This window comes from Periplaneta americana, chromosome 2 (assembly GCF_040183065.1).
Source record: "Periplaneta americana isolate PAMFEO1 chromosome 2, P.americana_PAMFEO1_priV1, whole genome shotgun sequence".
Lineage (NCBI taxonomy): Eukaryota > Metazoa > Arthropoda > Insecta > Blattodea > Blattidae > Periplaneta > Periplaneta americana.
In genome coordinates, this window is record NC_091118.1 from 169,532,946 (window position 1) to 169,546,313 (window position 13,368).

Sequence of the window (13,368 nt, forward strand, 5' to 3'; positions counted from 1 at the left end):
TTCCATCTCTTTCTAACAAAACTACCCTGGTTGCAAGGCTCGCAAGAAGCTAGCTTTAACATTGAAAAGAATTTAGTTTACGAGTTATCCCTTTCGTGAGTTGTGTTTAGTTGAAGTATTAGTGTGCATTGTAGCTGATATAATAAATAATGAGTGAAATAACAGTTGCTGACACCAATTTACTTGAATTTTTAGGACAATTCCATTATCAAGACTAACTTATGAACAAAAGTGTGATTTAAAAAACAAAAGACCGACTCCCTTGCTATCAATGAAGGACATAACCAAAACAGACGCATACTTACGTAATTACTAAACTGTATTTATTGATCGTTAATATTGTGATTTCTCTAAATATGACAGAGAGTGAGCTAGTGTTAAATTATACGTATATGTGTCTATTTGTTAGAGATATGTGTAAACCATGAAATCATAATTTACTACGTACCATTTGAGGTGATGCCTTATTGGTGTTACTTACGAGGTTCCAACCAATCTTCGGGCTGCTGACTTGACATTGACTACTATATACTTCAAGGCTATATTTTTACAATACGTTATTTCATATGTACATGGAAGACAATTTGAGTTAGCTTCCCCTGCTCAAAATTTCATGCTACGCCACTGCTGGATTGGAATTTGGCTTGGGCTTATTGTTAGGTTTCGTAACAAGCTGTTTTTCACGGTGATGGATTGTTAGCCCTTGTCCCAACCCCCAAGCTGGAGGACCACCCCTTATCGGCTGTCCACGACTGCTTAAACACTGTTTCTTATTATTTTTATTTAATTTTTAAGTTAAAGAGCTTAAATTTATTTATGGGACGAGAAGACCATTAAATCCAGACGTTTGAGATGGGCAGGGCATGTAGCACGTATGGGTGAAGCCAGAAATGCATATAGTGTTAGTTGGGAGGCCGGAGGGAATAAGACCTTTGGGGAGGCCGAGACGTAGATGGGAGGATAATATTAAAATGGATTTGAGGGAGGTGGGATATGATGGTAGGGACTGGATTAATCTTACTCAGGATAGGGACCAATGGCGGGCTTATGTGAGGGCGGCAATGAGCCTCCGGGTTCCTTAAAAGTCGTAAGTAAGATTGGGATTTGATTTATTCGACGTTTCGGAAATATTTCTAGATTTCATAACCAGACTTAAAATTGTTAGGTTTCGTCTCAACGATAAGAACTTAAAGTGAGATTATATGCCCTATATTACCAATGTTTAATTGTCAAGTACCTATATCTCAGAAAGTATTACAGATACCTCTATAAAACCTTTACTGCTTATTTTTATTATCTCAAAGGTGCTAGCATTCGTTGAGAAAGTGTAGATACTTTATGAAAATAGTAAGTCGTGATTTTCTTTGTAAAGGATTAGTATTTTTAAGGAAAGTGAAATTATATTAATATTCAAGCACAGTCAATGTGACCACATCTGTCATCACGCGAGAATTTCAGGAAGCTTAGGGGACTTTATTTCTTGGACGACGTTTCACAAGAACCGACCGTAATTCCCATTTGTCATACGAACAGATATGTATTGTTGTAGAAATTATATTGTCTGTAGTTCTTAGCTACAGCGAACTTTATCTTAAGTATATGGGAAATGCCTGTTATTATTCGGTTGAGAAGCTTTTGTCATCCAATCTGCTCTAAGAAATGCTGAAAGTTAGAATTTTTAAAAAGTTATATTACCGGTTCTTCTGTATAGTTGTGAAATTTTGACTCTCACCCTGAGAGAGAAACAGAGGTTAAGGGTGTTTGAGAATAAGGTGCTTAGGAAAATATTTGGGGCTAAGAAGGATGAAGTTACAGGAGAATGGAGAAAGTTACACAACGTAGAACTGCACGCATTGTGTTCTTCACCTGACATAATTAGGAACATTAAATCCAGACGTTTGAAATGGACAGGGCATGTAGCACGTATGGACGAACCCAGAAATGCATATAGAATGATATTTGGGAGGCTGGAGGGAAAAATACCATTTTTGGGAAGGCCGAGACGTAGATGAGAGGATATTAAAATGGATTTGAGGAAGGTGGGATATGATGCTAGAGACTGGATTAATCTTGCTCAGGATAAGGACCGATGGCGGGCTTATGTCAGGTGGCAATGAACCTCCGGGTTCTCTAAAAGCCATAAGTAAGTAAGTAATATTTTTGGGCTCTTTAATACACTTATATGAGATTAGTACGGCGTAACTTCATTTAAGATGACTTAAAATGTCACTTCGATAACGGACATACATTCACTTACCAGTCGCTTTTGCGGCCATAGCGCTGGTATTCCATCCAGGCGACCCCGTTCATTCCCCGGCGAGTTCGTGATGGACTTTTTTTTGACAAAGCAGACGTTTGCAGAGGGGTTTTCTCGAAAGCAGGATGGCCCACCTACTAGCATCGGAATTAAGAATATCTTCTTGGAGGCCGGTCTTCGAAAGCTCAGCCAGGCATGATTCCTACCCACGACTATAGGTAAAGGCCTAATAACTCCATCCTAACCTTCGCGTATAACACCGACAGCTGAAGAGAAATTAGCCTAATGGCTTCTAAAATAAAATTACTCCTACAAGATGTAGGGCAAAGGTTGGGTAAATCTACAGACGCTCCGATGTGTACAGTACCAATCTTGGTTGCTCAATTCAGAGATCTTATGCATTGTGTTCCTTGACAATGAGATCGGGCACTCTTGATGAGAATTTCGTGAGAGTTTAATTTGTTATGCATTTTACATTTTAGATCCTAGATGGTGTACATTACTACTGACAGTTTCGCCAAGATATGTTATGAAACGACGAATTATCCATCATTAGACTACAGTACGCTGTAAATTGTAGACAAAAAGAGTGAAATACTGAACAACCCGCTTTGAGATCCTCTTCTTCTTTTGGCGTTACAACCCAATATGATTTTTTAGCCTTTTTAACAACTTTATTCCATTCATGAAATGAGTCACAGCTGATTACATAAAATTGGGTCACAATCGAAACATTGAAATTGTGGAAGAACTGAATATAAAGTCGATACTAAAGCACATTGGTAAATAAAGAAGTGAAGAGAAAATACCAACAGAATGAATGGAAGAGGAAACACCGAAAATGCTGCAATATGAGCCCAGAGAAAGGATTCGATCCCGGATCTCCAGTCATTGTAAGCCAATGCTCATCATCATCATCATCATCATCATGAACATAGTTAGGTTTAGGCACACGATGCCTGTTCTTCTTCCTTCAGGGTGAAAATTGGTGTCCACACTGTGGAGTAACAGTTAGCTCGACTGACCGCGAAGCAGGTGGCCCCGGTTTTGATCTCGGTCGGGGCAAGTTACCTTGTTGAGGTTTTTTCCGGGGTTTTCCGTCAACACAATAAGAACAAATGCTGGGTAACTTTCGGTGCTGGAGCCTGGACTCATTTTATCGGCATTATCACATTCAATTCATTCAGACGCTAAATAACTAAGATGTTGATGCAGCGTTGTAAAATAATACAATTACTATTGGTTCGGAAATTTGACCATCTAAATACTTTCATTTTAGTGCCCTTTATAGATGTTCTTGATAGCTTGAATTAGCCCAAACCGTGTATCTGCAGTGCTTGGGAAAAGTGACGTAAGTATTTCTCCCATTACAATAATTCATACAGGAGAAAATCAAATCGACATAAACCAGTGTAAGTTGTCAATAAATTATCAAAAAAGGATTGTGGAAACTGACTTATGTCACTTTTCCCAGGCACTGCAGATATTATCTTCTTCTTACTTAATATAATATAATATAATATAATATAATATAATATAATATAATATAATATAATATAATATAATATAATATAATATATACTATAATATAATATAATATAATATAATATAATATAATATAATAATAATAATAATAATGGTAATAATATTAATTTTTATTTATTTATTTACTAATATTTATTGTGCTGTACCACAGCCTGGGGCCAATAACAGTTCAGCACAAGATAAAAAAAAAATTAGCATAAGATAGATTTACAGTGAACAAGGAATTACAAAAAGAGTGTATACAAACAATTATTAAAATTAGAGACAAATACAAATAAACAATAATGACAAAATGAATAGGTAACTGCAAAATACATGATACAGAAAAACTCAAAATAATAATAATAATAATAATAATAATAATAATAATAATAATAATAATAATAATACTTACTTACTTACTTACTTACTGGCTTTTAAGGAACCCGTAGGTTCATTGCTGCCCTCACATAAGCCCGCCATTGGTCCCTATCCTGAGCAAGATGAATCCAGTCTCTACCATCATATCCTACGTCCCTCAAATCCATTTTAATATTATCTTCCCATCTACGTCTCGGCCTCCCCAAAGGTCTTATTCCCTCCGGCCTCCCAACTAACACTCTATATGCATTTCTGGATTCGCCCATACGTGCTACATGTCCTGCCCACCTCAAACGTCTGGATTTTATGTTTCTAATTATGTCAGGTGAAGTATACAATGCGTGCAGCTCTGCGTTGTGTAACTTTCTCCATTCTCCTGTAACTTCATCCCTTTTAGCCCCAAATATTTTCCTAAGAACCTTATTCTCAAACACCCTTAATCTCTTTTCCTCTCTCAAAGTGAGAGTCCAAGTTTCACAACCATACAGAAGAACCGGTAATATAACTGTTTTATAAATTCTAACTTTCAGCTTTTTGACAGAAGACTAGATGACAAAAGCTTCTCAACCGAATAATAACAGGCATTTCCCATATTTATTCTGCGTTTAATTTCCTCCCGAGTGTCATTTAGATTTGTTACTGTTGCTCCAAAATATTTGAATTTTTCCACCTCTTTGAAGGATAAATCTCCAATTTTTATAGTTTTATAATAATAATAATAATAATAATAATAATAATAATAATAATAATAATAATAATAATAATGCAGTATTATTCTTGGCCTCATGTCGTGTATCCTTAATTTAAAATGTATAATGAAAGATACGCCATATTTCATTATTATTACAAAGCATAAAATTTCATATTATGTAAACAAATTTGAAATATTCATTTTATGCTTTCAAATGTTTTCATTTTGAATTGCTTGTTGCGATCGATGACAATATATATTTTTTATGAATTTATATTTGATTAGTTTATGAAATCATTTTGAATGGTAACATCTGAGTGTCAGAATTAATTTATGATTACTCACTCAACAATAACATAGGGAAATATAATCAAATTGTTGAGTTGATTGATAAAATAATACCTAAACCTATATACCTAAACCTATATATATATCTCTCTAAGACTTCGAATTTTTATAATTATTATCTATTGCATTTTCCATTAAATTTTATTGCTAATAAGAAAAGCCTTGGACTCGATGCATTATGGGTAAACAAAATAAGTTGGCATAAATGATCTTGATATTGAGGTTAACACCGGCGATGTAATCCCACAGATATTTCATAGAAATGTGTAGGCCTACTGCTGCGACCTTCTGCTTCCGACGGGAACTTTCATATTCAGCTGTTTACTCAAATCGCGTTGTCACGGTCATTACGTCTGTAGAGTAATAACTTTCTACTAATGACTGTCTGTGATCTGTCCAGACGTCATCTTCAGTTCTTGTAGAACCGCATTTCTACTGGTAGCATACGCGTTTCGATTAATACAGCACTACACATTTAATGGCATTACAGTATTTATGACATTTTTAAGTTGCTAAGTTTGTAAGTTTTATCCTTAAAGCTTTTTATTAAATGTTTACCAAATCTATACTAATAATAAATCTGTAGCCGAAATTTTTCTGGTAATTTTCGATTTTCCAAAAATAATTGGTCCTAACATATATAATTAACCACCCTGAAACCGAAAATCGCATTTTTGAAATTTTTGTTTGTATGTCTGTCTGTATGTATGTTTGTTACCTTTTCACGCGATAATGGCTGAACCGATTTATATGAAAATTGGAATATAAATTAAGTTCGTTGTAACTTAGATTTTAGGCTATATGGCATTCAAAATACTTTATTTAAAAGGGGGGTTATAAGGGGGCCTGAATTAAATCGAAATATCTCGATTATTATTGATTTTTATGAAAAATGTTACATAACAAAAGTTTCTTTGAAAATGATTTCCGATAAGGTTTATTCTTTACAAAATTTTGTTAGGACTCATATTTCATGAGATAAATGAGTTTTAAAATTAAAATAACGCCATCTAAGACAGTGCAATGAATTAAGAACAAATGACTTCGTCTATAAGGGGCCTTGGACAACAATAATCGAAACAGGGGCCTTGGACATCAACAATCGAGAGCTATTAAACATAGCCTACAGAGAATGTTTCTGTGTTTGTATGAAGTAGTATCAGAAGCTAAATTAACCGATTTGTATAATTAATTATTATTTCACCATTGGAAAGTGTAGTTTCTCTAGAGGGACATATTGCTATAATGTTATTACAGTAACGTCTGAGTAAATCGAGGACAGGTAAGATTAAAATAGCTTCTTATGCACAGAAAATTTGATAGGCTATTTTGTACATTCGTTTTCTGTATTTCTTAAAATAATATTTATGTACACTCATTTTAATCTCAGAGAATTAACGAACAACGAGAGTGTATTGACTTAGTATGCAGTATTAGTATGTTAGCTTAGCAATCCATTATTTTATAATTCAAATTTTAACTATGCTCAATTGAATCGTGTTAAAATACATTATATATATATATATATATATATATATGTAATAAATGCAATGCAAAAAAAAATTGGGTAATGAGCGAAGCAGATTATCGTGCGCTGTTGTAAAAGTTGTTCCCTGGATCAAACGTCCTATTTTAATTATGAAATTACTTTATATTTATTTCTAACAGGTGCAGCGGAGCGCACGGGTACGGCTAGTTAATAATATTGTATTCTCGCTGGCAAGCAGTAGATAGATATGCAAAAAATATAATAATATCACAGTCTAGTATATACAGTCACGAAGCTCAATATGTAGTAAATATGCATCCATAGATAGTTGCTAACCACTAGGATCGCTACTATCGCCTCATCACAGACAATGCGAAATAGTACCTGCATAGTCTAGTGTTCCTAGTACCCTCATAAACTCAAGCTTCGTGACTGTATATACTAGACTGTGATAACACATTGTTAATCAGGTGCACTTTTATTAACGTGAAGAGAGATGGTTATCACCAGCTTTTAGTTCTATGCCAGTCTTCATAAATGGTAAATGTATGGGATCACTTGTAAACATAGCCACATTTTATGTACAGTAAGATGAATAACAATGAGGGTACCAATAGTTGCACCCACGGAAAGAAGAATTGAACTGATTATATCCTAGAATATACAAAACAAAAATGTATCATATGATCCATATTCATTGCAGCGTGGAACGATATTTCTAAGAGATTATAACAGTGTTTCTGAAACATTTTGGCCACTAAAATGAAATGCGCAAATTCTTGTTTTTATGTATTGTGAAATAAATGCTATTATAAGTAAGCTAACAAGTTACATGTGTGAACATGTGCTGAATTTAGGGTCAGAATTTCTTCTCTCAGAGAGCTAAATCCGGTCAGTCAGGATATATAAGAATGTGGATCACTGGCAACGAGGATGTACGTATTCAGTGCAAGAGAGACTGGTTTGCAAGGTGTGCACGGCTGCACCGAATTACGTGCCTCTCGGACAAATAGTCTTACTCAAATTACGCATTTATCTTTTTATTATTATTATTATTATTATTATTATTATTATTATTATCATTATTATACTCGCCTGTAAAGGTTAGCCAAAACTCGTCACAGGGTAAATGACAAACTTTGATAACATCAGGTGGACACGACGCCGAGTCTTTAAAATATAAACAACGGATAAAAAATATGTTAACCAGAGGCATAATTCGACAGGAATTTGCTTGCACTGTCTTTCTATGTCTCAAGAGAATGTTTTTACAGTCGTATATTTATATTGTATACCGTCGTTGTTCCTGCAATACCTCCTATGTGACATATTTATCTATTTTCAGATTTTTGCTCTATTAAATAACTTAAATAGTGATACAGCAAATAATAATATCTCCTATATGTAATTACTTTTCTTTCTTTCGAAAATGTAAGAATTCACAATCTCCTATGTACGGTTGTCATAGGATCAATAAATTTATTTTTCTTCCTACTGAAAAATTGTACATTTTGCACATTGGAGTTATTGCAGGAACAACGACGATATACTCTACATATTACTTATTGATATCCAAACAACCATGTATTTAGTAGCCTATGATCAATTTTACGTCTTATTGTGGATCTGAAGATGGCATCATAATGCCGAAAACGTTAATCTTTTAATAAATGTACTTACTTACTTAATGGCTTTTAAGGAATCCGCAGGTTCATTGCCGGCCTCACATAAGCCCGCCATTGGTTCCTATCCCGTGCAAAATGATTCCAGTCTCTATCATCATATCCCACCTCCCTCAAATCCATTTTAATATTATACTCCCATCTACGTCTCGGCCTCCCCAAAGGTCGTTTCCCTCCGGCCTCCCAACTAACACTCTATATGCATTTCTGGATTCGTCCATACGTGCTACCTGCCCTGTCCATCTCAAACGTCTGGATTTAATGTTCCTAATTATGTCAGGTGAAGAATACAATGCTTGCAGTTCTGCGTTGTGTAACTCTCTCCATTCTCCTATAACTTCATCCGTTTTAGCCCCAAATATTTTCCTAAGAATCTTATTCTCAAACGCCCTTAATCTCTGTTCCGCCCTCAAGGTGAGAGCCCAAGTTTCACAACCATACAGAACAACTGGTAATATGACTGTTTTATAAATTATAAGTTTCAGATTTTTTGACAGCAGACTGGGTGATAAAAGCTTCTCAACCTAATAATAACACGGATTTCCCATATTTATTCTGCGTTTAATTTCCTCCCGAATGTCACTTATATATTTGTTACTGTTGATCCAAGATATTTGAATTTTTCCACCTCTTCGAAAGATAAATCTAAAATTTTTATATTTCCATTTCGTGGTATATTCTCGTCACGAGACATAATCATATACTTCGTCTTTTCGGGGTTTACTGCCAAACCTATCACTTTACTTGCTTCAAGTAAAATTTCCATGTTTTCCCTAATCGTTACAGACGATAATACAAGGAATAAAAGAAAAAATCTACAAATATTTCTAAATGAAAGAAAGTTGAAACATCAAGGCCGAAGTACATTTAATATATTTCAATATAAACTCTTTTCGTTTGTGAATATTAGTTCCTTTTATAAATTGTCATATTATTTACTTCTAAACTTATTTTCATTTTGACAAAATAATATATCTTTTCTTTTAAAAAGTGCACTAAAAATATTCAGAAACGTCTGTAAATAGAAGAAAAATAATGAGCATTGGTTTTTACTTTTCGAGTGAAAAATATATTATGAAACAGAAAGTATGTACAATGTCGATGCGTTTTACTTATTGTGAGAATAATCTTCTCTTGGCCATAAGGTGACTTTAGTATGTTATTAAATTCACGTGACATAATTTGTACACGAGTAATATTCTCATTGTTCAATCGCTATACAAGCAAGCACTAATAAGCAGATGCAAGCACAAGAAACGGAGCGGCTAGATGCCCTGAATGGTTTGACTTCGCAGAGCGAAGCTTGTATATGTGATCCATGTAATTGTACACCTAACTTGTACTCAAAGTAACAAAACGCAGGACTCTATAAGTATCCTACAAGGAAAACTCAGCTCGGACTCCTCGCGGCGCGCATGCTATACCCCTCTTACCCACCTGCAGTGGGCTTGAGAGCATGCTGGGAATTGGAGCATACGTCATCTGCGCGAGACAGTCACGCCCGCTGGTTTCTGCGCACTGAGTTTTCCTTGTCGGATGCCTATAGTAATTACTCATTTCGAACCCTTAATTTCCTAACTTAACATGTTTCCTTTGTTCCGATCTACCACCCCATAAATTGTTTAAAATTTGTTTTTCCTCGTCTTGTATATTTTTGTGTGTATGCTTCACCCTATAGTCGTGTTCTATGGTCTACTGAATAGTGATTGTGATTACCATGGTCGAGTCCACGCCTGTGGAGTAACGGTCAGCGCGTTTGGCCGCGAAACCAGGTGGCCCGGGTTCGAATCCCGGTCGGGGCAAGTTATCTGGTTGAGGTTTTTTCCAGGGTTTTCCCTCAACCCAATACGAGCAAATGCTGGGTAACTTTCGGTGCTGGACCCGGGACTCATTTCACCGGCATTATCACCTTCATTTCATTCAGACGCTAAATAACCTAGATGTTGATACAGCGTCGTAAAATAACCCAATAAAAAAACCATGGTCGAGATTTATGGCTTCAAATCCGGTAGAGGAATGAATGTTTAACGACGATAAAAATAATTACTGAGGTTTCTTTCGAAAACTACTCGCTTCATTTATAGCATTGAATTACACCATTATATGATAAATATTATGCAACTATTTTTCAGCTATCTTAACGAATTACAGCAATGTTTAGATCACGATTTAGCTACAGGTACCAAGCCTCAATTAGCAACACTGATCATTCGTTCTGGATTGTAAACGTACAGCCGCAGCATGTGAGGGTTCAGCTAGCTGTGTGGTGGAGCGGCAGGTGTCCTGGCTATTTTGCAGGTTACTTCAAGTGAACACGGGAAAGTTAACGAGTCTATACGCGGCTCCTACGAAAGTAAAAGGAGATCTTGCAGGCTCTCGATTTCGTTCCGTTGATGTTTGTCTTGCTGGAGTGTGCCAATTGGCCACCAGGAAGTGTTCCGATCGCCCTCAAGGCATACAATTTTTTATCATCTTTTTCTTCTTATTGTTTAACAAGTTATAAGAAAATGTTTTCTCCCTTCCTACATTCCTGACCTTATCTTCCTAACGCGGTACAAGTATTTAAAAAATAAATTAAGGGAAGGGATTATTTTTTTCACTTCCGCATTCCAGCAATATCCTTGTTGTGTAGGCGAAGAAACGAATGATGTTGATGGCTACTAATAACGATATTTCGACACGGAATAACCTCTGCAGGTGAGAGTCGTTAAATAAAATAAACTACTACTACTGTCACCACTACTGCACTGCTACTGCCACCACTACTGCCACTGCTACTGCCACCACTACTGCCACTGCTACTGCCACCACTACTGTCACTGCTACTGCCACCTCTACTATCACTGCTACTTCCACCATTACTGCTGCCTCTACCAGTACTGTCGTTACTACCACTACTCCTACTACTGCCACCACTACTGGCACTACTACTGCCACTACTATTGCTGCCACTAACAGTACTGTCGTAACGACTACTACTGTCATCACCACTACCACTGCTACTGCCACCACTACTGTCACTACTACTGCTGCCACTACCAATACTGCCACTACTACTGCTGCTGCCACTACCAGTACTGTCATTACTACTATTACTCCTACCAGTACTGTTATTACTACTACTACTACTTTCACTGATACTTCCACCACTATTGCCACTGCTACTGCCACCACTACTGCCACTACCAGTACTGTCATTACTACTACTACTACTACTACTACTACTACTTTCACTGCTACTTCCACCACTATTGCCACTGCTACTGCCACTACTACTGCCACTACTACTGCTGCCACTACCAGTACTGTCATTACTACTACTACCACCACTACTGCCACTGCTACTGCCACCAGTACTGTCATAACTACTACTACTGCCACTGCTACTGCCACCACCAGTACTGTCACTACTACTACTATTACTACTACTACTACTACTACTACTACTACTACTACTACTACTACTTTGATACTTTACAGCTTCTGTTCTTGTAATATTATGTTCTGGGCAATGATAACTTTTGTTTTTATAGGCTTTTTGTAGAAAAATGTATTACTGTAAACATTGGTAATGACAGTACAGTGTTTTTCAGTGGGATGTTCCTCTGTCACCTGTCTCTGCCATCCTGCAACCTGCTACCTGCCTGCCTGCAGCAAACTGTCTGCAATCTGCCTCCAACATTCCATCTGCCTGCCTGAGTGGAACCTGCCTGTAGGCCTGCAACGTGGCCTGCCTAACCTTCAAATGCAACCTGCTCTGTCTGCATCCTGGCTTTCCTGCATTCTGCCTGCCTACATCCTGCCTGCTACCCTGCAACCTTTCTGAAATCTGCAAATGCGGTCTCCTAATGCAGCTTCCAAATGCAGCCTGTAAATGAAGCCTGAAAATGCAACCCGTCATCTGTAAATGCAATCACTAATCTTCAAATTGGCAACAACTTGCCTCTAACCTGTCCTGTCTCTCTGCCAGCAACATGACCGCCTTCCAGCAATGTGTATGCAACCTTCCTGCCTGCCTTCCTGCAGCCTGCCTGCACGCAACATGTAGATGCGGTCTGCTCTGCTTACAGTCTAGCTCCCTGCAATCTGCCTGCCTGCAACCAACCTGCTTACCTGCAGCATGTCTGCCTACGTACCTGCAATCTGCAAATGCAGCCTAGAAATGAAACCTGCCATCTGCAAATATAGCCTCCAACCTGCCGCCCTGTCTGCAATCTGCCTGCTACCTCTCTGCGACCTGTCTGCATTCAACCTGCAAATGCAACCTGCATGCAACTTGCAAATGAAGCCTGAGTACATAAACGGAATAAGAGTTGAAGAAAATTTAGTTTATCTATGGCCCATATTTGTTTGGATACTTCAATATATTACATTTTTTTTTATTATTTTTAGCTTGCAGTAATTTTATAACTATTACATAAATGAACAAATGGACAACGGTAATAGTAAAGTAAATAAGCATCATTGTAATGTGAAATATGATACGTAAACAAATCTAAAAATATAATTACAGTTAATAGAATTACAAAAGAACAAGTAAGAACATACATTCCATTGTAATATTTACACTTTAAACTAAAATTGTATACCTGAAAAATGAATTGTTCGTATAATGCTCTCAATTAGTCTAATCAGCATTAGCCTGTCTATTTTCCATGCGTTCGTTTTGCTTCTATCACTGTAATTTTATCTTTATATATAAAATAATCCATTTCCTTCAAAACAAAATTATATTTTAAAATGACGTTTATGACAATCTCTATAAACTAATGCTCAAATCTACAGTAAACTGAGTTTACTACATTTATCACAGAGATTAAATATATTTCTCCCAGCTCAGATACAGAGATCTAATAGTATACAGATTCAGTAGCTGGTTACTAAATAGGTAAATCAGAAGTTGATTCCTAAATTCTGTTGCCCTGGCTGCAGATTATCTGTTCTTTTCCTCACCAAGTCCAGAAAAATTAATTATAGCACTTTCAGATAGATAACA

The 13,368-nt window shown here is 36.4% G+C and overlaps 1 protein-coding gene across 4 annotated transcripts in view; it reads left to right on the plus strand.

Annotated features, from left to right (window-relative positions):
- Window positions 1-13,368, plus strand: part of LOC138694804 (pancreatic triacylglycerol lipase-like) — a 242,331-nt gene that overhangs the window by 141,045 nt on the left and 87,918 nt on the right. The window lies entirely within an intron of this gene.